This window comes from Lissotriton helveticus, chromosome 8 (assembly GCF_964261635.1).
Source record: "Lissotriton helveticus chromosome 8, aLisHel1.1, whole genome shotgun sequence".
In the NCBI taxonomy this organism is placed as follows: Eukaryota; Metazoa; Chordata; class Amphibia; order Caudata; family Salamandridae; genus Lissotriton; species Lissotriton helveticus.
The window spans coordinates 484,539,652-484,561,461 of record NC_136069.1 but is presented as its reverse complement, the minus strand read 5'-3'; the positions used below and the strand labels follow the sequence as shown (position 1 = coordinate 484,561,461).

The following is a 21,810-nucleotide window of genomic DNA, read 5'->3' as shown; positions in this document are numbered from 1 at the left end:
TTTTTCTTATTACTTCTGATGTCAGCTAAATATTCAACTACTATAGCACAGCAGTGTTATTTTCACATAAAGGACAAACTTGTCACTGGAAATTAGGAAGGAGATGGGAAGCCATATGGTGTTTCATGTGAATTGGCTGCACACTGTCAATAACAACAGTTATAAAGCAGAGGTGAGTCATAGGAATTTATTCAACCAAGTAAAAATATGATGAATGAACAATTGTTACTTACCTGTAAACAGGTGGTTCTCCAGTACTGGTGTCTTTCATAGATTCGCATGCTTGAATATTCCCCGTCGTCGAAGTGGGAGTACCACGGTAAATAAAATAGCAATAATGCTAAATATATATCAATATATATATATATATAAACATAATACAAAATAAATAAAGGAAATACAACTGAAATCCTCTAAAAAACGATTCCTACATAGGAATGCAAGGTAAAGAGAAAAACTATTTGTAACACATTAGTGTCATTATGTTAGTCCAAATTACAGCCAATCAGGCGCCAGCACCCTCTAGAACCTTCTCCTCAGAAGCTCAAGCCCTCAGATTTTCGTAGCAAAAAGTAACCAAGAGTGTATGAGGAGAAGAGAGCCTCTGAGGGGAGGAGGGTGGGTCGCATGTGAATCTATGAAAGACACCAATACTGGAGAACCACCTGTTTACAGGTAAGTAACAATTGTTCTTCTCCAGTATTAGGGGTGTCTTTCATAGATTCACATGCTTGAATAGAATAGAAAGCAGTAACCTCCGAGAACTGAGATTGCTAGGCATATAAAGAAGAAACCAAGACAGTACTAATAATAAAACAGTAATGTAACACTTCATAGCAATCACAGGAAAACATTAAGGAGGGGGGAACAGAGGCTCACCTTACCGAAAAAGATAGCGAAGCACTGCCTGTCCCACTGCGGTATCCGCTTCATTGATGGCATCCAAACAGTAATATTTGGTGAAGGTGTGCCTGCTGGACCATGTCGCTGCACGGCAAATCTGATGAAGAGGCACACCAGCAAACAAGGCGGTGGATGAAGACATCGCCCTCGTAGAATGAGCCCTCACTGAAGACTGCAATGGTTTGCCAGCTTGTTGGTGGCATAAGGCAATGGCTGAAGAAAGCGACCGGGCAATAGTTGGTTTGGAAACTGGATGTCCCTTACGCAGTCGTCCGTAGGCAATGAACAGTTGCTCGGACTTGCGGAAAGGGGCAGTTCTGGCAATTTATAATTTAAGGCATCGTTTGATGTCCAAAGAATACAAGCGCTGCTCCGCTGGAGACTTTGAGTCCGGAAAGAAAGTTTTAAGGAACACAGTCTCATTCAAATGAAAATCCGTAGGTACTTTAGGTAGGAAGGAGGGGTTAGTGCGGAGCACCTCCCTGTTAGGTTTGAACTGAAGATAAGGCGGCTTGATAGTGAAAGCGTGAAGGTCGCTCACACGACGAGATGAGGTCAAAGCCAGAAGGAGTGCAACCTTCCAGGTGAGGAATTTGATATCCGCTTTATGGATAGGTTCAAATGGTGACTTCATAAGTTGAGATAGTACAACATTGAGGTGCCAAGATGGAGGAGGGCGCCGAACAGGTGGGAACTTGCGGAAAAGCCCTTTGAAGAATTGACGTATGATCCTTGATGAACAGAGGGAAGAAGAGCCATCATGTCGGAAACGAGATATTGCAGCTAAGAAAACTCAGTGTAGCATGAGAGAGTCCTGACTGAGCGAGGCTCAAGAAGAATGGAAGAAGCTGCTCAGGAGTGGAATGGATGGGATGGATATTGGCTGTAGCGCACCAATGACACAAACTCAAGTGGAAGAGATTCTAAGTCTTGATGGTAGACGGAGCCCTGGCATGAGCCAGGATGTCTCTGCATTCCTGGGATATGTTCAAATCTGCGAATTCAAGGTGCTCAGGTTCCATGCCCAGAATTGTAGCGTGGAAGGGGTCGGGATGGCACACTAGGCCCCTGTCCATAGATAGGAGGTCTGGACGAGGACGTAGAGGAATGGGCTCGCACTGGGACAGCAGAAGCAGTTCCGAAAACCATGCCTGCCTGGGCCAACGAGGTGCGAGCAACAGGATGTGGCAGGGCTGTCTCCCCATCTTCCACAGCACCCGCGGTACTAATGAGATCGGCGAAAAGCGTAAGCGAATAGATCGCACCAGTCGATCAAAAGGGCATTCCCGCACGACCCGGGGTGGGGATGCCAACTTGCATAAGACAGGCATTTCCGATTCTCCGGTGTTGCAAAGAGGTCTAGATCTGGGTGACCCCACTGGCGAAAGACAAGATCTAGAGTCGGTTGGTGCAGTTCCCATTCGTGTGTTGAGGAAGTGGACCTGCTCAAAGAGTCCGCCAGGAGGTTGGACACGCCCGGCAGATGGACAGCCGTCAAGGTGATCTGATGACGGAGAGCCCAATCCCAGATTGACTGGGCCAAGCGAGACAGGTGTGGCGACTTGGTTCCTCCCTGTTTGTTCACGTAGTGCATACTGGTGGTATTGTCCGTTTAGATAAGCACTGACTCCCCGTGAACTACAGGGAGGAATGACTTGAGAGCTAGGAAGATCGCCATCAATTCTAGCCTGTTGATATGCCACGTGCGTTGGGGCGGAGTCCACTTGCCCTTGATGGATAAGCCCTGGAGATGAGAGCCCCATCCTTCCAGGGAGGCGTCCGTCGTCAAAGTAAGATCTGGTGCGTGAACGAGGAAAGACATTCCCATTTCCAGATTCGTTGGCTGCGCCCACCAAAGCAAGCTCTTTCTCATGCGGGCTGTGACTGCAACTAGGTCGTTGAAGGACCCGGAGACCTGACGCCACTGTAAGTCCAGTTCTTCCTGAATGGTACGGGTGCGCAACCTGCAATTTGGAATCAGTGCGATACAAGATGACGCCATTCCCAAGAATGACTTTAACATTCGAACAGTAACGGACTGTTTTCTTCGAATGAGGAAGACCAGACGAAGGATCTTCTGACGTCGTTCGTTCGAGACGAACGCTTTCGAGAGCTTCGTGTCTAGGATCGCTCCCAGGAAGGTTCTGGTTTGCAGAGGCACAAACTGTGACTTTTCGATGTTGATGGTAAACCCCAAGGACTGAAACACTTGCTGGCAGAGGCGAGTGTCCTGACATAGCTGATGGTGGGATTGAGACTTCAGAAGGCAATCGTCCAAATATGGAAAGATTTGAACTCCTTGTAGACGCAGGTGGGCCAGTACCTTCGTGAACACACGAGGAGCTGATCGCAGCCCGAAGGGCAGAACTTTGAACTGAAAATGCATTGGTCCCACCTTGAAACGCAGGTACTGGCGATGTTGTTTGATAATTGGGACATGAAAGTATGCGTCTTGAAGGTCTATGGTGGTCATGAAATCCTCGCTGGATAGAAGATGCAGGATTTCCAGTAACGTCAGCATGCGGAACGATTGGGACTTTAGGAACTGGTTGAGAGCCCTCAAATCCAGAATGGGTCGCCAATCGCCGGTCTTCTTGAGTATGAGGAAGAATCGAGAGTAAAACCCCTTCCCTCTTTGATGTTTCGGGACCACTTCGACTGCACCTTTTAAAACAAGAAGACAGACCTGATGGTAAAGCTCCTCGAGATGTAGAGGAGGCGGGCCACGAGGTGGAGTACAAGGAGGAATCTCTACGAACTCTAGGGTATGACCCCGTCGTACAATGTCCAAAACCCAGCGGTCCGAGGTGATCGAGGACCACTGAGAATTAAAAGAGAGAGATTCGACCTCCAACAGTTTGAGGGTGACAAAAGTCATTGACGTTTAGGATTGGATCCACGATAAGAAGACTTTCCTCTGTAGGGTCTGGAGGGCTGCTGACGAGATTGCTGATTGGGCGTGTAACGTTGGCCGCTCTGATTGTAGGAGCGGTATTGCTGCCCCCCTCGAACGTTGGAAGGGGTGCCGCGTCCGCGCGCACCTCGAAAGGACTGCTTCCGAAATTGCAACGTGCCCAAAGACTTTGCCGTATCAGTTTCCTTCTTAATGGACTCCAGGGCGTCATCGATATGGGATCCGAATAGCGATTCCCCATCATAGGGCATATCTAGTATTTTGGATTGGACTTCCTGCCGGAAGGAGGTGGACTTTAACCAGCCCTGTCGTCGGAGTGCAGCCGCACTTGCAAGCAGACGGAAACATGTGTTAGCAATATCGACTGCGCAGTCGATCATTTCTTCCGACGCCCTCTGACCATCGCGAAGAATCTGTTGAGCGTCAGCCTTGGAAGCATCAGGTATGAGGGTCATCAAATCTGAAATGTCTGACCACATCTGCCGGTCATAACGTCCCAAGATGGCTAAGGCATTGGCTGCCCGGACAGATGTTGAAGCCATAGTTGAAAACTTACGGCCAATAGCATCTAGGCGTCGACCCTCTCTATCCGGAGGGGCTGTGATTGGAGACGCTGGGTTCCGTGCTCGACGCTGTGCAGCCTGAGTCACTACAGAGTCCGGCTTGGGGTGAGAAATCAGGCAAGCTGGAGAACCAGTAGGGGCCTTGTGCTTTGTCTCAAGGCGCGGTATCTGAGCAGGTAAGGAGTTTGGAGCATTCATGAGTTTAATTCCCTCCTTCCACACAAAATCGATGATAGGAATTGTGTGGACCTGCTTATAAGGTTTGTCTTTAAAATCATAAAGAAAACGGACCTCCTCGCGTTGTGATCTTGGTAATTTGAAACGCTGAGCCGCTTTATCCATTAAAAGATGGAAACTGGCGATATCTACAGGAGGTGATTCACCAGAGTTCCCTGGCTGAGGAGAGGGCGTCTGTGCCCGATAATCAACCCATTCAGCCATATCCTTGTCGCCTGCATCGTCATCCGAATTGTCAGGGACCTCTCCGTCCTTACGCTCTGGGACCGCCTCATCATCCGCATCCTGCGGGTAAATTGTATGGATTCTAATGGACGTTTGGACCTGAGACGAAGTTGTAGGTGGAAGGACAGGCGGCAGAAAAGGTGGAGGTATTGCCACGGGAGCAGGAGATTGCACAGGCGTAGTCTGTGGTGTTGCTGGGAAACGGCGGTTGTAATCATCCAGCATATGTTGGAGATTTGAAATCAAGGTTATTGGAATGGTAGCCATAGGAACTTGGACCAACTGCTCCTCCTGCTGAGACTCTTGGTCTCCGCCATCATTGTCAGAATCAGAGTCTTGACATTTAATTATCAACTCAGAGGGACTATGTGCCGCCCCAAACGTATCCCCTTCATGTTCCGAGTCTGTGTCATGCTCAGAGGTAGTGGCAAACATTGGTGAAGGTGGTTGCGGTTCTGGATTAGAGATCTGTTGGCACGGAACCTTAGTGCGACGATGTGAAGATTCTGTAGTCTTCAATGGCACTAACGGCAAAGAGGCAAATGAACTCGGTGCCGCCGTCGACGGTGCCGTCATCGTTAACGTCCACGATACTGACTTGGCTGTCGACGAAGATAATCTTGCAGAAGTCATCGTCGACGGTTTGGCCGTCGACGGAGCCGTCGTCAGGGCCACTGTCGACAGGCGATCCACTGTAGACGAAGTCGTCGACGGTGCGGTCGTCGACGCTGGTAGAGCCTCCGTAGACGGAGTCCTCGTCGACGGGGCTTTGGTCGACGGAGTCGACGACGACGAAGATTGCTTCGGGACTTTCGTCGACGAGGATTCTTTCTTCTTCGTCGAGGAGATGGGAATTGTCGACGGAACAGGCTTCGACGGCAACGAAACCCTCGTCGACGTGAAGGCTGTCGACGAGATAGTCGTCGACGACGAGAAGGCTGAAGTTGTAGTCAGCGTCGTCGACGATGCAGGCAATGGTGTTCTCGTCGTCGGAACGCTCGTAGACGCTACCGTCGACGGCGGAACTTTAAGAGGCGTGGAAACACCTCAAGAGGCAGCAGAAGACGCCTGAGAGCCAGGTCTCGTGGGCGTAGAGGTGGTAGGAGTGGCAGAAGACACCACAGGAGCCAGAGACAAGGCCATTATTGTCTTTTTGAGGAAAGGGGAAGGAAACTCCTGAACACTACCACGCTTAGAGGCTGTTGCAGAAAGGCCAGAATGAAAACTTTCTGCGTCAGACAGTGCAGAATCCTTGTCCTTTAGACGTTGCAGCCAAAGGAGAAGACGGCCTTCTCGGTCTTTAAGAGTCTTAGTAGAAAAGGTTCTACAGAACTTGCAGCTGCCAGCCTCATGATCAGGGTATAAACAGTAGATACACTTCTGGTGGGGGTCCTTTTCAAAAAGGCGCAGTTTCCCACAAGAAGAGCAAGGTCTGAATAAAGACTTCTTACTTGACATGTTGAGATAAACACTGGAAACTAGAAGAGTTGAGTTGAAAACTGAGCAGAGCTCAGGGAGACTCCCTTCAGACGACGTGCGGTAGAAAAACTGAGGGTTGAGCTTCTGAGGAGAAGGTTCTAGAGGGTGCTGGCACCTGATTGGCTGTAATTTGGACTAACATAATGACACTAATGTGTTACAAATAGTTTTTCCCCTTTACCTTGCATTCCTATGTAGGAATCGTTTTTTAGAGGATTTCAGTTGTATTTCCTTTCTTTATCTTGTATTATGTTTATATATATTTATATATATTTAGCATTATTGCTATTTTATTTACCGTGGTATTCCCACTTCGACGACGGGGAATATTCAAGCATGTGAATCTATGAAAGACACCCCTAATACTGTAGAATATGGTATTAGCCTAAATAATACGATGAGAAAACGAGCCTATAACAATGAGTAACAAGAAATCGAAAATAGAGTCAGAAGCATTCTTGATCAGAGAAGTAGGACTTGTACCATTAACAAAAGGTTACGCATTTTACAAAGGACAAAAAATCACGTTGGCTAGTATTGAATGCTTCCAGGATAGTACGATTCAGAAAAGGGGGTGGTGATTAACAGAGTGTCTGAATTAAGCAGACCACTCTTACCCAGTCCAAAGATCAGGGCTTGATCCATCACCGTTATTTAGCTCACTGCCCCATCCCAGCTCAGAACCTGGCTATATGCAAATTAGTCTGTCCCTGGCCCAGTGCATCATGGGAACAGGGCAGACCAAACTACCAAGCCAATTCTTCACCAGAAAGGAGACAAGCTTCCGGGGACCGGTTCCTGGCATTTCAGCCGTCGTCGGCCCGGCTTGCTTGATTCCTGATGGAGCAGTGAGCAAGGGACTCATGTCTGAGTATACCCTGCCACACCTATAGTGGCCAAAAACGATTCAGAAAAGGGGGTGGTGATGAACAGAGTGTCTGAATTAAGCAGACCACTCTTACCCAGTCCAAAGATCAGGGCTTGATCCATCACCGTTATTTAGCTCACTGCCCCATCCCAGCTCAGAACCTGGCTATATGCAAATTAGTCTGTCCCTGGCCCAGTGCATCATGGGAACAGGTCAGACCAAACTACCAAGCCAATTCTTCACCAGAAAGGAGACAAGCTTCCGGGGACCGGTTTCTGGCATTTCAGCCGTCGTCGGCCCGGCTTGCTTGAATCCTGATGGAGCAGTGAGCAAGGGACTCATGTCTGAGTATACCCTGCCACACCTATAGTGGCCAAAAACGATTCAGAAAAGGGGGTGGTGATGAACAGAGTGTCTGAATTAAGCAGACCACTCTTACCCAGTCCAAAGATCAGGGCTTGATCCATCACCGTTATTTAGCTCACTGCCCCATCCCAGCTCAGAACCTGGCTATATGCAAATTAGTCTGTCCCTGGCCCAGTGCATCATGGGAACAGGGCAGACCAAACTACCAAGCCAATTCTTCACCAGAAAGGAGACAAGCTTCCGGGGACCGGTTTCTGGCATTTCAGCCGTCGTCGGCCCTGCTTGCTTGAATCCTGATGGAGCAGTGAGCAAGGGACTCATGTCTGAGTATACCCTGCCACACCTATAGTGGCCAAAAACGATTCAGAAAAGGGGGTGGTGATGAACAGAGTGTCTGAATTAAGCAGACCACTCTTACCCAGTCCAAAGATCAGGGCTTGATCCATCACCGTTATTTAGCTCACTGCCCCATCCCAGCTCAGAACCTGGCTATATGCACCATCAGGATTCAATTCAATTCAATTCAAGAATCTTTATTCGGTGATTAAAAAAACACCATAAAAGCACACTCAAATATACATAGTAAAAAGTCATTAAACATTTCATGATTCTTTGTACAAAAAATATATACCATAATACAACCAGGTATCCATTATTGGCACTATTAAAAGTTACAGTAAAAACAGTTCAATCTTCTCCTCTGGTGAGCCTTAAGCGGAGAGCTACCTTGATAAAATTCAGAATGCTACACAGTGTTAACGGATCCACAGCTGTCTGTAAAAATACTAGTGCCTCCCTCGCGTGGACCAAATTAGCTTTTTTCAGGAGGTTTACAAGGTATCTACGTCTGGGCATTGAATAAAAAGGGCAGAGTAAAACAAAGTGAAGGGAGTCCTGCGGAGACCTATTGTCGCAGCCGCAGGACCCCTTCTCTTCAATTGACGTAGCGAACCCCGCTGGTGATGCCAACATAAATGGGAGTAGGTTCAGTCTGAAACGGCACATCAAGAACCTGTCCTGTGCATTATACATGAGGTACAAGTAAGGCTCCATACCTTCCCTGCTCTTCACCAGGAAATGGGCCCTTACTGTCTTTTTACACCCTTCAGCCTCATCTCTGCGTAGGTTTTTCCGCTCTAGAAAAATTCTCCCTACCTGCAGTTTGTTCTGGGCTACAATAGTTGTGGGGTGCGTAAACAAATTCCCAAAACCTAGCTCCTCCAAGGTATTCTTCACATAAAAGAGCCAGGGGATGCGCATACACTTGTCCCTCTCAAGACAGTCCAATAAAATTTCTCTGCTCAGTGTCGCATCGGGATTAACCCAGATTTTTAGCCAAGCAATAATTGGCCTCAATTTTATCAGATCTTCTATGTAGGGTCTACCTAACTCCCTGTGGGCAATCATACCAGCAGTACTTTGTGGTACCCTTAAGAGAGATTTCAGATATTTATTTTCCTCTCGTTGGATACTAGTGGTATTAACAAAGCCCCATACTTCTGCCCCATAGATTACCTTGGAGCATGATACAGAGCTGTACAGGTTTATCACCTGTTCCGGGGACCATCTTCCTAGCCTCCTGCCATAGCCAGCAATTGCCCCGTTAGAAGCAATCATTTTACCACGTCGTTCCTCGACCAGGGTATCGAACCTCAGGGCACCATCGAATGTTACACCAAGATAGGGGAATGTTTTAACCTTTTCCACAATATGACTTCCTATTGTGTATGTGAATGTAGAGGAGGTTTTCTTTGTTTTCCCCGCCAAAAGCACATATGATTTGCTTAGATTAACAAAAAGGTCCAGGGCGCCCATGAACCTAACAAATCCATCTATCAAGGTTTGAAGGCTCCTTGGTGTGCGTGCGATCAGGACCGCGTCATCTGCGTAAAGCAGAACAGGAATATGACGCGACCCAACCTTTGGGCAATCTGCCTTTAGACCTAACAAAAACTGCTCCAAATTATTAATGTAAAGGGAAAACAAAAAGGGGGCAAGGATACAACCTTGCCGGACTCCACTCATGCAGGGAAAGGAGGTAGTCAGTCCCCCCTCCCTGTTAAAACGAACCTTTGCAGTGGTGTCGCTGTGCAATTCTCTCAATATATTAATTAAACCCCTCTCTATCCCCATACTAAGCATCATACCCCACAATTTTTCCCTGTTGACGTGATCAAATGCTGCTGCCAGATCCATGAAACCCATGTAGACGGAATCGTCACTAGCCATGGTATACTTGGCAGTCAGCATATAGAGGTTCAGGCACTGGTCGCTAGTCGACCTCCCTGTCCTAAATCCATATTGAGTGTCCGAGAAGATGTTATTTTCCTCGGTCCACTCGGACAGTCTATTAAGAATTGCCCTTCCCAAAAGTTTTGCCGACACATCGATCAGGGAGATCGGACGGTAACACTTCGGGTCATCCCTACTGCCCTTTTTAAAAATTGGCACGATTACCGCCGTGGACCAAGACGGGGGCAGGCCACAGGTAATGGCAGTATTAATAACCCTTGTCATTAAAGGGGCCCAAAGTTCGATATTACTCAGGAACAAGTCTGGGGGGATTCCGTCAGGCCCCGGGGCTTTATTTCTGGTCAGGCCCTCCATCCCTACAGTGATCTCCCTAATGGAAAATTCTACTAATGGAGCCTCAGTTGAAATGGCCAACGGCTCTTCACTAGAGCCAGACTCATAATTATACAGGCTCCTAAAGTGGGTAACCCACTGCTCTGGGAGAACATTAGCCCCTATATCCGGGGCATCTTTTTCCTGAAACGTTGGGTTATTAATTATTTTCCAAAACCCTGCCAAATCCTTTCTTTCCCCTGCTTCCCGTAAATCTGCCCATGCTTCCATCTGCAAAGCAAGTTTCCTCCGTTTGATCTCCTTTTTGTAAGTGTCCCTACACTTCTTAACTGTTTGGGGGACCCTTGGCTTAATTTTAAGGCAGTTTTTCAGCTCCCTCAAAGCTTTAGAACAGTCATTGTCGAACCATCGCGGGTTTCCGTGGTTCTTCAGAGGCGCACTGGTCTTTAATAGACCGTCGACCAGTTTAGCAATCTGATCAAAGGCTTCTAATACCCTTGACCCTTGGACCTCAGTGTCCAGACAATCATTAATAGCGAGTTTCCCTGCGTCCACCAGGCCCTTGTAGAACTTTTCCCCGTCTATTTTTGCCCATTTTAATCTCCTGCCCTGGTCTATTGCTCTTTCAGAGAATGTACTTTGGACTCTAGTACTTGGGCCCACCCTGTGCGACAGATCCAGGACAAGAGGATTATGGTCACTGAAACCACTCCATTCGATCCCTACACTGATAATCTTATTAGTTAGGGACCTTGAGACCAGAATGTAATCTATAAAAGAAGAACATCCTCGTCCCTTGAATGTGGGAGGGAGTGTACCATCCAACTGCGTCCCTATCATGTTAATAGTATGTTCTAAGTCATACTTAAGCCGTAGCATTCTAAGTGCAGAGCCCAACAGTGTGTGAGAAAAATGCGGGCCCTTCTCCCTGGGGCATCGTGACCAATCAATATTTGTGTGGACCAAAACCGGGCACAGGTGGCAGTTGTAGTCTCCCATGACCACCAGCCCATATGGCTGCCCCTTTTTTTGATTTGAAATAGCCTGGCCCAACCTGTTATCTAATTCCTCAGCCAAAGAGACATTAGATCCCAATGTCTCATCGTTGTAGATATTAACTGCAACGAATCTGAGGCCTTTCCCAGAGAACATCACTGCCTGAATCCTGTGGGAGTTCCAATCCAGACATGTATGACTTCCCGGGAGGCACAGGTCTATATATATAATTAATCCTCCCATTGCCCTCCCTGATCTTGATTTTTGAGCCGGTACAAAGAAACACCTGTACCCTTGCAAATGGTAGTTATTCTCCTGGGCCCATGTTTCCTGCAGGCAGATCACATGAAATTTTTTAATATAATCAAGCCACTCCATGTTATTGAATTTCCCGGCAAGGCCTGCTATGTTCCATGAGATTATCCTTAAAGCCTCACCCCCTTGTGCCCCTCCTCCCAATAGCCCTCCTACTGGATCGCACCCTTGTTTTTCCTTTTCCAACCCCTGTACCCCGCCTATACAGGCAGTATCTATAGGCCTACATTCATCAGGCCGCTGTATCCGGGCAGAGCTTGATGGAATTTGCTCTGCCTCGGAACTGTGCTTCTCCTGATCATCATACAGAGCCCCTCTACCCCCTAGTCCCCGTGTGCCCTCATTTATTTGTCAATCTACCCCCTCAAGGCCATCCAGGCAATGAAACCGATTTGACGTGTGGAAGGGTAACTCTGGGCGGCTAAATAATGGTCTAGGGTTGAACTCATAATGAACACCCCTCTGACCCACTCTTTCCCAGTTGCTATATGGCCGGGTCACATGTGCAGGTACATTGGTGGGAGGAAAGAAAAAGGACACATGCAGGGTTTGGATGGTTGACTCTAGCGATCTGTTCTTTCCCTGGCATATATAAGAGACAGTTCTCGCATCCCTACAGCTGACCAATATGCAGTCCCCTTTTATAGATTTACGACTTCTCCCCACCCAAGGGACCCTTCTGACCATAATAATTTCGTTATTTAAGTGCTCTGGTAGGGGTCTGTTCAAGTTAAGCCATTTAATTACCCTACTTTTTAAGATGCAAAAATCCTCTGTTTCACCTTCTTCTAACGGGGGAACACCCGCCATCACTACAGTAAAGTCATTTGACTCTGGGGGTAAATTAGGTCTACGTGGCTTAGGGGGAGGCTTCTTTAGGGGCATTAACACAGCTCTATCCAAAGGCTGTGATTGTGTGGTGGGTTTTACTGGAGGGGTAGGCCCATTAGGGTTGGATATCTCCACTCGGGTCGAGTTGTTACTCTGGGGATATAGGGGTGCGGCCACCATTACTGTCTGCGTAGGTACAGGGTTCGTTCCTTTTTCTGGCAATTGTTTGCCTGGGGCTATTGGTATGGCGGTGGGCTCTGATACCCTTCCTTGAGATGTAGCTGGAAGTTTTAGGCTATTTAGTGTGGCCTCTAGGATGGTTAATCTAATTTCCACCTTTTTTATGCTTTCACTGATGGGTAGCAATAGTGACCTCAGTAGAAATTCCAAGTTTCCCAACGGGACAACAGAAAGGGGGACATTAACAATATTATTTGCTGTGTTTCCCAACACACCGGTGGGCGCACTAGTCTGCGCAGCAGGTTTTATCTGTGACGCCTCCACTACTGACACAGGTGATGAAATGGGCTTAGATGACTTCCCAAACTCAAAAATAAGGGGTTTAGGTCTATGTTTCCCCTGTGGCCCCTTCGCCTTTCTCCTACGTTTTGATGGGGGCCCAAAGGCTGCGTGTGCAGCTACAAACTTCGGTTTGGCTTTCCTAGGTTGCAAAATCGGGGAACGTTGAGAAATTAAATCAATAGTCACCTTGTTGGAGCATGTACTGCTCGCAGGGGTAGGGCTCGTTGGGGAAGTTACCGGAGTTTTACTACCCTCTCTCAACAGGATGGGAACATCATCTATTGGGGGCAATTCTGCATTAGGCGCGGTACGATCATCAGACAAGGGTCTATTTTTCAAAATATCTATTGAACGTCTCCGTTCAACCCTCAGCCGGTTTAAGGTGCCCTCTTTATCCCCATCTCCCACAGCCCGGGGAAAATAATTATCTAAGGTTTTTGGCCCACCCTGTTTCCTAGGAGTGCTTTCCCTAATCGGGGATGGCATGGCGTCTAAGGTGTAGTGAAGTGTATGAAACACTGTGACAGGAGCCAAAATTTAGCGCCTAATAGCACAACCAAGAGGGTGGGCCCAGCCCAGCCTACTCCGGCCTAGGACGGCCGCAGACGGCCCCGCCCTTGTCCCGGGCTTCTCCCGGGACGCTCCCGCGCGCTCCCGCGCAGCGGGCGTGCTAAGGGCTTAAAATACTAGTTCGCGTTATGGGCGGGGTCGCGGCCGGCAGGGAGAGCAGCCCAGCTGATGGTAATGGGGCTCGCAGGGGCTCCTGGTCCACGGAGTCCCTGCTTCGCTCGCAACCCTGCCGGTCCAAAGAACAGTCCCAAAGTCAGCAGCCCTTTGAAGAATACCCCGCTGCGGGACCCGCGTAGCGGGTCCGGCGAGGTAAAAAGCAGGTCCGGTGTCAGAGGCAGAGACAAGGAGGCTTCAGCAATCCACTGCTGCTTCACGGTAGGAGCGTCCCGTTTGAACGCGGGAGATCCCGCCTGTTAAAAACACTGTGGGCGGGGTCGCGGCCGGCAGGGAGAGCAGCCCAGCTGATGGTAATGGGGCTCGCAGGGGCTCCTGGTCCACGGAGTCCCTGCTTCGCTCGCAACCCTGCCGGTCCAAAGAACAGTCCCAAAGTCAGCAGCCCTTTGAAGAATACCCCGCTGCGGGACCCGCGTAGCGGGTCCGGCGAGGTAAAAAGCAGGTCCGGTGTCAGAGGCAGAGACAAGGAGGCTTCAGCAATCCACTGCTGCTTCACGGTAGGAGCGTCAAGCAAGCCAGGATTCAAGCAAGCCAGGCCGAAGACGGCTGTAATGCCAGAAACCGGTCCCCGGAAGCTTGTTTCCTTTCCAGTAAAGAATTGGCTTGGTAGTTTGGTCTGCCCTGTTCCCATGATGCACTGGGCCAGGGACAGACTAATTTGCATGTAGCCAGGTTCTGAACTGGGATGGTGCAGTGAGCTAAAAAACGGTGATGGATCAAGCCCTGATCTTTTGACTGGGTAGGAGTGTTCTGCTTAATTCAGATACTCTGTCCATCACCACCCCCTTTATGAATCGTTTTGGCCACCACAAGCGTGGAAGGGTATGCTCAGATGTGAGTCCCTTGCTCACTGCACCATCAGGATTCAAGCAAGCCGGGTCGAAGACGGCTGTAATGCCAGAAACCGGTCCCCGGAAGCTTGTTTCCTTTCCAGTAAAGAATTGGTTTGGTAGTTTGGTCTGCCCTGTTCCCATGATGCACTGGGCCAGGGACAGACTAATTTGCATGTAGCCAGGTTCTGAACTGGGATGGTGCAGTGAGCTAAAAAACGGTGATGGATCAAGCCCTGATCTTTTGACTGGGTAGGAGTGTTCTGCTTAATTCAGATACTCTGTCCATCACCACCCCCTTTATGAATCCAGGATAGTACAGCGCCAGCTTGCACTACAGTACACACGCTGATATATTCTTTCCTGAATAAGAATTTTGCATAAAAAGTCCTCATGCAAACGTTTAAGAGGTTTCTCATGAGCTAGAGGACATTGAAGAATAAGTTACTTACCTTCAGTAAGGCTCTGTCTGGTAAAGACTATAACCACAGATTCCTCACCTTTTGAATATTCCCCAGGTGACCGACTGGATATGAAAACTTTTCAGCAGTACCTCTTTGTGCCAGAAGGTGGCCTTGTGCAGCTCCCATGAACGCCGTTCCACTCTGGAAATTAGGGCTGAACCTACACAGGCACCACTGCTGCGCACTGCCTGGTCTTTCAAAACTGTGCATGCCCCCAGATGCACAGCCTCAATAGCAAATTGATTCGTACCACTGTGCAGATTCCGAGACTTGACATCGTATTAATGTATAAAGTCCACTTCACAGAATGGGGTGTATGGGAGGGACGGAGAGGAACCTGCGGTTAGGTAGAGTCACTACCAGAAAGAGTGTTACCGAAGGTAAGTAGCTTGTTGTTCTTATAGAGAGTTCTAACTGCAGATTCCTCACCTTCTGAATGGGTACCAAAGCAGTAACTATCTAAACTATCTGAAGGCAGGTCTGTGAACAGGCCCAAACCACAAAGTCCTCCAGGACCGAGTGGGTGAAATGCACACCAGCTTACCTAGCAGTCCAAACAGTAGTGCTTTGTAAACATATGTAGTGTCACGCACATAGGTGACTGCCAGATGTCCGGGACTGGAACTTTGTGAACCAGCGCAGTGGTAGCAGCTTTGCCCTTGGTGGAATGAACAAACAGTCCTTCCAGAGGCTGCTCTTGGCCAATGCGTAGATCTTAATGCAGAGCAAGATCCAGTGGGAGATGGTCCTTTTCTGCACAGCCTTGCCTTTTTTTCACTCCTGTGAACGCCTCAAAGAGCTGATCGTTCACACTGTGTTCCCTTGTATGATCACTGTAAAAGCTCAATGCTGGTTTGGGGACCAAACGATGGAGTCACTCCTCCTTAAATGGGTGGAGGCAGAGCATAGAATGCCAGTCAGGTGAATAGCTGTCCGACGTGGAATAGCATCACAAAATTTGGAAGGAAGAATGCTCACATCCCCAGAACCAGTTTGTCTGGAAGGTGGTGGTGGTGGTGTAAGGTGGGTTGACACAGACATTGAAGCTCACTTACCCGATTCAACGATGTAATGGTGATGAGGGAACACTGTCTGGAGGATGAGAAGCTGCAGATGACAGTTGTGGGAGTGCACATCAAATATTTGAGTAACAAGTTAAGGTCCCACAGTGGTATGAGAAAGGGAGAAGGTGAAAACAGATCTAAACCTTTAAAAAAATGCTTCCCACCAGGTTATTGTTATATTGAGGACTGGTCCGGCAACAGTAAAAATACTGAAAGGTACCCTTTTATGTTCTGTACAGAGCAAAGCTTTGCTAGGTGCAGGACAAAACAAACAACAAAACATCAGATAGCTGCCTGGAGAGGGTGTGTTTGCCATGTGCATCACCAAGCCATAAGTGTTCCCAACAACAAACGTAGTCACTTTTGTGGAGGGAGGCCTGGCTACCAAGAGGACATCAACCATCTCTGGGGAAGGTCTACGGTGTTCAGCTGTTGTCGCTCAATCTCCAAGTATGTAGGTGGAGATAGCAAATGCCCAGGTGTAGACCCTGCTCCTTTGCTGCAACAGCAGATTGCCCCAGAGGGGCAGCCTGATTGGAGGGCACATGCTCATGCAGAGAAGGGATAGATACAATACTCTCTGTGCCCAATCCGAGGCCACTAGGGTAACTTGGGCATGGTCAGTCCTGATAGTCTTCAGTACTCAGGTTCCTTAGATTCATCATTGGGAAGGCATACAGGAGTCCAGTTCCACCCTAAGTAGAACGCGTCTCTGGGCCCAGGACTGACGCATCGGTTACCACCATCCTTTCGGGGGGTGGAGGGGGGTAGGGAGAGGGGACTGCCAATTACCTAATTATTGTCCAGTAGCCACAGCTGCAGACATTGTGCATTTTCCTCCACACTGGGCGTGGTCGGAGAGGTCCCCTTGATGCTGGGCACACAGACTTCAGATCCCACTGCAGAGCCCGCATATGACACCTGGTGTGCTTGTCCAGCAGAATGCCGAAGGCCATCAACCCCAGCAGCCTCTGAGTCGACCTGACTAAAATCCAGGGGTGAGGCAGAAAGATCAGGATCATAGGTTGAATGTCCTAGACTCTCCCTTCCAGAGGAGTGGCACAAAATCAAACTGTGTCCAGCCAGTCGTTGAAGTAGGGGAAGCCAGGAACCCCTGACCTCTGAAGGTGTGTTGCTATCACCGCCATCACTGCCATCACTTTCATGAACACACAAGGGGTGCTGGTGAGACCAAAGAGGAGCACTGCAAACTCGAAATGCTCCTGTCCCCCCGAGAACCTCTGATGGGCCAGCTGGACACATATGGAACTAAGTGTCCTGCAGATCCAATGCCACCATCCAGTCTCCAGGATGGAGGGCATACAATACCTGGGCCAGTGTGAGCATTCTGAATGTGTCCTCCCAGGAGAAAGCAGTGAGAGGGAGAAAGTCCAAAATGGCTAGTGCATGAAAGTTCCCCCTTTTCAGATGGTAACCCCCACTTTTTGCCTGGTATCTGATGCAAGTTTGACAGAAGTGTGCTGGGTTCCTGCTATCCAGGTTCCCAGTGCCAGACCGCTTTCCCTAAAACTGTACAGTTGTTCCCCCTAGTTGGCAATACCTTTCGCACCCCGTGTAAGTCCCTACTAAATGGTACCCCTGGTACCTAGTGCAAGGAGGCTAAACCCAGTCCTTAAGGGCTGCAGCCTGTACTCTGCCACCCAAGGGACCCATCAGCACCCTCATGCAAACTGGCATTGTAGGGTGCATGCCATGGTGCAAAGAAAAGTTTTTTGCAGAATTAGGCTCACTGGGGCAGGTTTATGCCCACTTCCCACAGGAAGTGGTGTTATAGAGTGTGTAGCCACCCTAAAGGTAAGTAGCCCATTTGCTACTACCTGTCACTCCCCTTAAATCCCCTAAAGTTAGTATTTAGGAGCACCCCTGATGCCAGGAACTTCGATACGACGGATCTAGAAGAAGAGGACCAAGAAGAGCCACAAGACAACGAGAACTGAGGACTGCTGTGGACTATTGGCACTAAACCCTGCCTGCCTGCACCAGTTTGAACAATTGTAACCAAGTGGCACATCCGGCAGCTGAGCAAATACCATGAACCCTAGTAGACTGCCAGCCCTTTGCAAATTGCCAGCAATTTGCTTTGGAGTAGAAGAGCTACTCCCCTGCAGTCCCCGAGGAAGCAGAGACCGGTTTACTGTGTTGCCGCTCCCCGCCAGACCGACGCAGCAGCTCCCCTGGAAAATATACCTGTGATCCTGAAGGTCAGATCTGTTCCCCCATCGAGTGAGAGGACACCAGGACAACACCGAGCAGCTCAGGACCAATACTCGGGCTACCGGACCCCTTACAGGAGCCAATGCCTGTTTAAGTCCAGTCTGGACTAAAAGCACAGAGACTGAGCAGCTGTTGAGGGGCACTTGCACCGCAGAGACCCACTTCCAGAGTGGCCAGCTGTCCTGATTTCTACACCTTCAACCGGCGAGACCCAGCTGATCTATCCATTCTGCACCACAGCGCGGGTACCAACAAACCAGCTGTGCCCCCTTCTTCCAAGGACCCTTGGGACCAGAGTCCCCCGTTGGTAGATCCCAGACTTGTCCCTAAATCCCCTTCTGAAGCCTGGTTCTAGGTGGCCCCCTTCTTTGAACCAGTGTAGCGAGAAAAACTATCAACTCGATCAGCACCTCGACGCCCCAGACCAGGTAACTACTAACTGCTGGTTTTACTTTGGGCCTTGGCCACCTATGACCCTAAGTCCCGAAGGAGAACCCCAGAAACCAACCGTAAATAACTGTATGCAACATAGGCCTTTTCTCCGACAGGGAAGCATTGTGAAATACAATATTTCAAAAAGTACTTACTTGATAACGAAGTACTTGGTATCAAAAAGTACATAAAAATAAGACTTCTTTTTCTAAATTAGTCTCTGATTTATTCTTGAGTGCCTGTCTCGTTTATTGCTAGTGTGAGTACAACAATCGCTTAGCACTACCTTCTGATAAGCCACAACTGCACGCTCAAACTACCACAAAAGAGAGCATTTGGTGTTATAATTTTTGCCTCTGTAAACCATTATGGGTTGCCTGGACTCTTTACACAGTGTACCTCGCCAGCAATTCCTCCTGTAAGATGGACAGATGGTCCTCCGTCAGTCAGTTGGGTTCAGTAGAAGGGGTGGCGGGGTGGTTATGAAGGGTAAGGTGTATCCCTTCTGGACAATCTGCAGTACTTACCCGTCTGATGTTATGGCCTGCCAACGGGCAACAATTGTTGGATCATGCCTCCAACTGGGTTGCTGTGCTCCACCACTAAAGGCAAAATAGAGAGGTTTGGCAGGTGAGGCTGCAGGGGGGCTTGGCTTTAAGCTGATTGGCTTGATGACCCTGACCACCAGGGAGGGGGATGGGGGGGGGGGGGGGCAGAGGGAGCCACGGTCTTGAAACTGCTGGCAAGCTTACTGAGGCTGAAGTTCCGGCTGGTATGGGCTACTGAAATAGAGACCGGAACAATAGGGTTTATGCGGCTGCTGAGGCGGTGCAGATAAGCCTAACTAGCATGCTGGAGCCCAGCCCTCTTTAAACCATTCCAAAGAAGAATCAGTTTGTCCCTAAAGAAGCAAGTCCGTCAAGGGGCATATCCTTAAGGGAAGACAGGACATACCTGAAAAGCCTGTTGACTGCAGTCAGGCATGGTGACAAATGGAGATACTGGTGCCAATGGCATGCCTAAAGGAATCAGTGGTATCTAGATCACAATGAATAGTAAATTTGGTCACATCACAACCATCCTGTATAGCTAGGGTTAGGACAGGTTGGAGATCTTTCGAAAAACCTGGGAGGACTTGAGCCTCAGAATGCCTAAGAGCGAGGGAATAGAGGCCCAGCAAGCAACTGCCACTGAGGGATCTGAGGGCCAACCTGGTAGAAGAAAATAACAAATAACCTCTTTCCAAAAGTTTCCACTCTTTTGGACTCCCTAATGGGAAAGGGGGAGGGCGGGGGGATGTAGTTGGAAAAGTATTTGGGTTTGTCCAACTCATAGATGTCTGCATCCCCAGCTCTCAGGAGAGGGGTGCTGTGAAAAATGTGGGGTCGTCCGGCAGATCGTGGTGTCTTGCAGTTTGACGATTTATTGGGAGGGTTATTTGGGGGAATGAGGACAAGGTTTGGCTCTGGCACCTAGGAGAGTATAAGTGAGGGCCTTGTTAAAAGGTAGTAGAGATTCAGTAGTAGTTTGCCCTAGCTGGCATACTTCAGTATATTGGTTTTGACCTCTAAGATGGAGAACCGGAGGGCGAGAACTTTGGCTGCCCTGCACATGACCATGGCAAGCACTCTTTTCAGTGGCAGGACCTGGGGCTGTGAGAAGGCCTGAATCAGGAGAGGTGCCAAGGTCACTGGCATATTGGAATTCATATTCATCACACACATTCTCTTCATGGTAGGGTTGGTCTATTTCATCTCCTGCATCATAATAGTTGTCAGAATCCATACCAAACAAGGAGTGCAATGGATGGGATCCTCCTTGTCAAGTGGTGCAGGTTGCAGTTCGATGGGAACTGAGTATAGCCTCGGTCGATGTCGTAGTGGCACCGACTTAGACTCATCCTCCAGATTAGATGTTGGCTTGAAAAACTCCAGGATATACTGTGGAGCTGAAGGAGCTGGCACCGGGGGGGGGGGGGGGGGGGGGGGGATATAAAGAATTTGAGGAATCTGCGGTTTGAAGTTTCTATCACAGAATGTGTCATTTTATGGCCCCAAAAAAAATAGAATTAACTTCTGACTTGTAGAAAGAAATTATTTAAACAAAACTTTAAAAGATGCTTAAATTAGAACAAGAGAACGGCAATACTATTTGTGGTGTCTCTATACCATCAGATTTAAGTGCTCCACATATCTAAATATCCTACAATATATTAAGTAAATTGCAATTCATATCAAACAGTGGGTATTAGAAAACAAGCGTTTAACTATGTCAAGTAAGGATGCTAAAAACAAATTATGTGAGGTTCTTCCCCTGGGCTTTCCGCACAACAAACACGACATACAGACAGTGTCCACAACTGCTTGGGCGTGTAGTAGGCTGCAAAAGCGTAAAAGTCCCCGTACTTATACTCCTCTGCCCTGCCCTTACCTAATGCTAGATGGTTCCCAATCACGGGGGAGAGACTTGTACAGAACACATTCACCAAGCTGGATATTACAAAAGTGGGTGATTTATTCCCAGGGGGCCATGTGTTCTCGCTAGACGAGGACTCCCGGCTCACCGATTGAAACTTCATGACGAGATTCCTACTGAGCTGCATGAAGTCTTGCCTGCGCGCTTCTTTCCCCACATACCCGACTGAGCCTGACTCTTTACCCCCCGCTCACACTGGTGTTGGAGAGCCCCGGCGGAACACACCGTATCTCTCAAATGTACAAGGCCTGCGCCGAAATGCTACCAGCGGATGACAGGCCTGGGAGGCGGACACGGGGTGCACCATCACGGATGAGCAGTGGGCCAAGTGTTGCATGGCCACCAAGGATATTTCACATAATAGTCGCCTTAAGCTGTTACATTCGCGCTTATTTTACCCCTGCTCTGGCGCACAGGATAGACGCCGAATGCCCACACACATGCATGAAATGCAACGCACCACACGCTGATTTTATACATTTGGCATGGTCCTGCCCCCGCTTGAAAACCTATTGGTTGGAGGTGCACATGACCCTGGGGAGGATAATTGGGCTTCAAATGGCTCCCAATCCTGAGGTGGCTCTGTTGGGGTACACTGTCCAGAATCCAAAGAAAGTCAGGAAGCTTGCATCATTGGGGCTGCTGTTAGCCAAGCGGGAGGTGGCCTTGCACTGGGGCAGGAAGTCTATTCCTAAACTGCAGGATTGGTTGAGAAGCATGACACACTGCAACACCAACACTGAAGTATACGCTGGTCTTAT

General features: G+C 48.8%; 1 protein-coding gene across 1 annotated transcript in view; it reads right to left on the bottom strand.

The window, feature by feature from the left end:
* The window catches only part of SUGT1 (SGT1 assembly cochaperone of MIS12 kinetochore complex), a 289,493-nt gene that overhangs the window by 114,348 nt on the left and 153,335 nt on the right, over nt 1-21,810 (bottom strand). The window lies entirely within an intron of this gene.